The sequence below is a fragment of the Triticum dicoccoides genome, unplaced genomic scaffold, assembly GCF_002162155.2.
Source record: "Triticum dicoccoides isolate Atlit2015 ecotype Zavitan unplaced genomic scaffold, WEW_v2.0 scaffold106983, whole genome shotgun sequence".
NCBI classification, from domain to species: domain Eukaryota; kingdom Viridiplantae; phylum Streptophyta; class Magnoliopsida; order Poales; family Poaceae; genus Triticum; species Triticum dicoccoides.
In genome coordinates, this window is record NW_021173572.1 from 1 (window position 1) to 5942 (window position 5942).

The following is a 5942-nucleotide window of genomic DNA, read 5'->3' on the forward strand; positions in this document are numbered from 1 at the left end:
AGTGCCTCAAATTTTGCCGAATATTGGTTCCAATGTTGCCCTATCATGCCATGTACTGATCTCAGTGGAGTCTGTTGCAATCGCTCGGAAACTCACTGCCGGGGACCGCGACGAGGAGCTGCTCCTCTGCGACAGTGTGACCGCGGCCGGCACACCTTCTGCCTCCGCCCCATCCTCCCCGCCGCCCCGTTGGGCTACTGGCTCTACCCTGACTGCGGCCAGACCTCCATCATCTGTGCGTCCCTCTGCTGCCGCTCGATCTCGCCATTCCCGCTCCCCCCCTTTGTGTTTGCACGCACTCGCTTGCCATGAATTTCATCTTATCTCATCCGCTTATTGATTGAATTTCTGTCAGGTTTCCCGTTGAAGCAGAGCAAGAGCATGGATTTCTTCCGGATCGAGAAGAGCGCGGAGGGCGGCGCCGTCGGGCCGGCAAAGTTAGGGCTTTCTCAGGGTAATTTTCTTATCTCTGAAATTTTGAGTCGCATGGATTTCGTTCATCGTATGACTTAAGCTAGGGAGTCTGCGATGAGGAATCATTGCGCAATCGTTACACATACTGCATTACCATCTGCTGATGATGCAAATAATTCATAAGGTGCAAATAGTTCATCTGAAATACTATGATTGATTCGTTCATTGTACTCTATGTGGGTGTTGTGTGTTGATTCATTTGTCTATTCGTTCTTTGATTGTTTTGTTTTGCTATGCTGGCCAGTCTGACACTGTAGTATCCTGCATATGTCGGTGTCACAGTGGATTAGAATTTCTAGGTAATGAAATATCACCGCAGGAAATGCGCGGGAAAACCATCACTGCTGGAAATATGCGGGAAAGCATTGTTAAAAAAATTTAATTTGATCTTAATAGCACTCTTGTAGTAGGATTGTGTTATTGAAGTAGGTTGGTCAAGTGTGTATGGATTAATTGACTTCCATTGATTTGTACAAATGTATATCAGGATGATTCACAGGGATGCGTCGCATGTATATCCTGTTCATGATCTGACTTGCACTCATTGAGACATAAAAAGCCGCCACCTTTTGAAGTTTATTTAAAATAGGACTGATTACGTGTAGGGTTCACTTCTAATGGGAGACAAAAAATATATCAAAAATATATCTTGTAGGGGTTTTGTTGTATGTCGATTCGTGAATTGTTCTGTTTAGCGTGACTGACCGGTCAATACAGCAGTCTCCTGTATATATTCCAATTTACTGAAATTTCTAGTTTGTTGGGAACACAACAGCTACTTAACCATTCAACTGCATATATCTCCAATCCAATATACTCTCTCTGTCTGAAAATACTTGTCGGAGAAATGGATGTATCTAGACGCATTTTAGTTCTAGATGCATCGAATTTATCCATTTCTTGGACAAGTATTTTCGGACGGAGGGAGTATCTTGTAGGCAGTTGTTGTACGTGAATTGTTCTGTTTTGCGTGACTGACCGGTCAATACAGTGGTATCCTGTTTGTTGGGACACATCAGCTACTTAACCATTCAACTGCATATATCTCCAATCATAGTATCCTGCATATAGCTCACTGCATTTGTTCATTACTTCATACTCCCTCCGTTTCTAAATATTTGTGTTTCGAGAGATTTTAACAAGTGACTACATACGAAGCAAAATGAGTAAATCTATACTCTAAAATATGTCTATATAAATCCGTATGTGGTAGTTCATTTGAAATGTCTAAAAAGACAAATATTTAGGAACGGAGGGAGTACTTGTATACAGATGCTAAGAGGCGAAGGAGGCGATCTCTTGTTATGCACAAGAAGAAGAGGAGGCTACTGCCATTTGTGCCCACTGAGATAGAGTTCGAAGGCTTGAACAGATGGCTTCTGCAGCCACTGCATTGACATCTTCGAAAATGGAGTTCAGCAATGAGCTGACTTATGTGCTAAGTATGGCCTCTATATCTGCCAATCAAGCAAAACTGAAGGAAGGTGGTATGCAGGTTAGCAAATTTTTACTTTAAACAGTATAATGCATTTTTGATCTCTTGGCGCCTAACGATACACTTGTTGACTTTCAAGGTTCTTTCAAAAGAGTACAAAGAAACCATTGAATTTTGCAGAAGCATGCTGAAAAGAGGAGAATGCCCTCCACTTCTGGTGGTTTTTGATTCCCATGAGGGGTATATTTTTGGAATTATTCTTCTAACGTTTCTTCGTTTTCCAGTACAGAGGAATTAAACTAGCGCATATTTATTTTCAGTTTCACTGTGCAGGCAGATGCATATATTGAGGATCTGACATTCTTAACTGAATACACTGTGATTATTTAAAGAACAGGGTAAATGATGGCTGTGATAGTATAATGACCCTTCTATCACCAGCGGATCCTTCCCAGAAGCTTGTCATCTACCCTGGCAAACGTGGAAACATTGCCCGCTTTATTAATGGCATCAACAACCACACTCCGTAAGTAGTCGCTGCCTATCCTTATGAATGTACATGTGTTAAGCATTACTTATGCCACTCTAATATTGTCCAATTCCTGCAGTGATCGAAAGAAAAAGCAGAACGTCAAGTGTGTGAGGTACGACATCGATGGCGAGTGCCACGTCTTGCTTGTTGCCTGCCGTGATATAGCTTGTGGTGAGAATCTGTACTATGACTACAACGGGCATGAGTATGTGGAGTTGTAAACATTTATTACGATTTATGATCCGCATACCCAAAAGTGACAATAATTGGGATTCTTTCCGGTGATTACCGTAGTTTGAGGAGTTCATGTATTCACTAATTGTTAATGCTTTGGTCAGGTTCTCTATTAAAAGGAGACCTTAATATCCCTTAGTTTCCATTAGGACCCAGCTGCCACGGGAGGGTAGGACAAAAGATGTCATGCAAGTTCTTTTCCATAAGCACGTATGACTATATACGGAATACATGCCTACATTATATTGATGAATTGGAGCTAGTTCTGTGTCACCCTAGGTTATAACTATTGCATGATGAATGCCATCCGACATAATTATGCATCACTGATCCATTGCCTATGAGATTTTCACATATTGATATTTGCTATGTTACTTTTCCGTTGCCACTGTTACAATTGCTACAAAACTGCTATTGTTACTTTTGCCACTGTTACTGTTACTTCCATACTACATTGCTACTAAATACTTTGCTGCAGATATTAAGTCTTTCAGGTGTGGTTGAATTGACAACTCAGCTGCTAATACTTGAGAATATTCTTTGGCTCCCCTTGTGTTGAATCAATAAATTTGGGTTGAATAATCTACCCTCGAAAACTGTTGCGATCCCCTATACTTGTGGGTTATCATATCACCATCACTTTTACCATCGTTATCTATCTTAGTTTGATCCTTAGTTATTTTGTGATTTAGAAGAATAAAAAGTTTAGCATGATCTAGTTTCAAGTGTTTGCTTTGTGTTTTATCTATCTATGTAGTCGAATGTGAAGGTTCTATAATAAATAATAATTCGAGTTTTGCTTCTTTACTTTCTTGTAATCTTAGCAATAAAAAGAAATAAGAGATCATATGCTAATCCCATGGGGAGTAATAACTTCACATAAGAAGCGGTGTGGTTGATCAAATTTATTGGAAATTAACAAACATAGTATCGATTATGGGTGCAATTCATGCAAGATTATTAAAGGGAGAGAGGATTCACATATAAATATACTATCTTGGATATCTTTTATGATCGTGAGCCCCCATCAAATATTTTCTGCTTGGTCAAATAGTTGATGTTGGACAAGGAAGACAACATAATGAGTTATGTTTGTTTCCATTCACATAGAAGTTATATTGTTATGGATCCTCCAACATGTGGTGCTTGTTTAGAATCTTTTTCTAGCCAAAACTTCATACCGAGTAGAGATACTACTCGTGCATCCATAACCCCTTAAACTCAGTTTCTTGTCACGAGAGTCCACTATATCTACCTATGGATTGAATAAAATCCTTCAAGTAAGTTGTCATCAGTGCAAAAGCAAGAAAAATTGCTCCTAAATATGTATGATCTTTTATTGTAAGGGAAAAATAAGCTTTGTACGATTTTGTGATGGCAAAGAGATAAAAACACAGGCCGCATAATAAAGATTCCTATCATAAGGGGCAATATCAAGTGACGTTTCTTTTACTAATCGTGCATTCCTTCTTAGGTTTTTGTTATTTATTAGTCATATCAAAGAAAGGCTTGGTAGAAGCACTTGCCACGAAAGAAGGATTGCACCTCAGATTCTGATCGTTCGCTTATTCTGTTATATAAACATACATATTACTATCTTCTCAATCTCATAGAGAATTATTTATCCGTTAGTATATGTAATAAATTTTATAACTAAATAACAGTAATCCATAACTACCCCAAATACATGATCACATCTATGATTTAGCGTCACCATTTTATATCATGTGCTTATGAATTCCCGCACCAACATGTGTTCTACAAAATATTACAAATGTGTTATTCTCAAAAACTCTGGAAAAATACTATCAATCAGGAGTCGTCGTCATTCATAAGGATGATAGTTTTTTTTTACCATTTTCATATGTTCTTAATAGTATTATAAAAAATGTCATGTACACATTGAGGTCGCCGATAGTAAAAATGGCATATACACTGGTAGCCTGGTACCATCAAAAGAGCTTGAAGCAATTGACCAATATCACACAAAATGAACCCGAGCTAGATTGATATGCTAATTTTGACTTTATCATCTACGTTATCACTCCTGAAGGGGCTCCTCCTAAAGACTAGGAATAAGAGTAAAACGTGTACATGACTAAGTCTATGAACTATAAATGTTAACAATCTTTTCTTAGTCGTGATGGGGTTCACTATTGAAAGGGCCCCTCCCACTTAAGTCTACTGAAACTGACTTTCAGACACTGCTTCAAGTGGCATACTATTAAGGACTTTGTTTTCAGCTTCACTATGCAGGATGATGCATATGTTAAAGATCTGACATTCTTAACTGAATATCTAGCGATGTTGATTATTTAAAGAATAGGGAAAATGATGGTTGTGATAGTATGATGACCCTTCTATCACCAGCGGATCCTTCCCAGAAGCTTGTTATCTGCCCTGACAAACGGGGAAACACCACCTGCTTTATTAATGGCATCAAAACCACACTGTAAGGAGTCACTGCCTATCCTGATGAATGTAAATGTATTAGGCATCACTTATGCCACTCTAATATTATCCAACTCCTGCAGTGATGGAAATAATAAGCGGAACATCAAGTGTGTGAGAGATGACATCGACGGCGAGTGCCATGTCTTGTTGGTCACATGCCGTGATATTGATCGTGGTGAGAAGCTATACTACGACTACAATGGGCATGACTATATGTACCCAACGAATAATTTCGTCAACTCCTCCAATAGTTCTGCCCTGCCCTGCATCAAGGAGTCTGGGCGATTAATGGCGGCACTTTCAGCATTGCCGCTGAAAGCAGTAACTTATATACAGTTCAATTGCCAGAAGATGTCCCTGATGGCGAACAATGATACATGTTGATTTTGTTAGTACCTCGTAGTGTAAATAGTCTTCTTTCAGCTGTGGATAGAGACAAGCGGGATCTTCCTTTTCTTTTAATTTCTCCTGATCTCATTCCTGCTCGACTTGAGTCTTATTCGGGGATTTATGTGCCCCTTCTATAGAAGTAAATATCTATCAGCCCATGTCTCTCTATCGAATGGTTAAGTAGATGTTGTGTCCCAATTAGTGGTACATTTGAAACTGGAAGAGAAATGTTTCACCCCGTTTGTTGGGGAATTGTTCTCCATGTTCAGTTATTTCAGCTGGTGAAATGTGGTTTCCTTATTGGTGCCGTGGTTTTTTGTTTACTTTGTATTGCCTTGTGCCTACTGGGTATTTTATTTTATTTTTTGCGGAAAAACTTTCAATCTATTCATCTTCAATCATGGTAGTACAACGGACACTAGA

General features: G+C 39.1%; 1 pseudogene; it reads left to right on the top strand.

The window, feature by feature from the left end:
• Window positions 1-65: 65 nt before the first annotated feature.
• LOC119342845 lies at window positions 66-5513 on the top strand (annotated as a pseudogene).
• The last annotated feature ends 429 nt before the right edge of the window (window positions 5514-5942 follow it).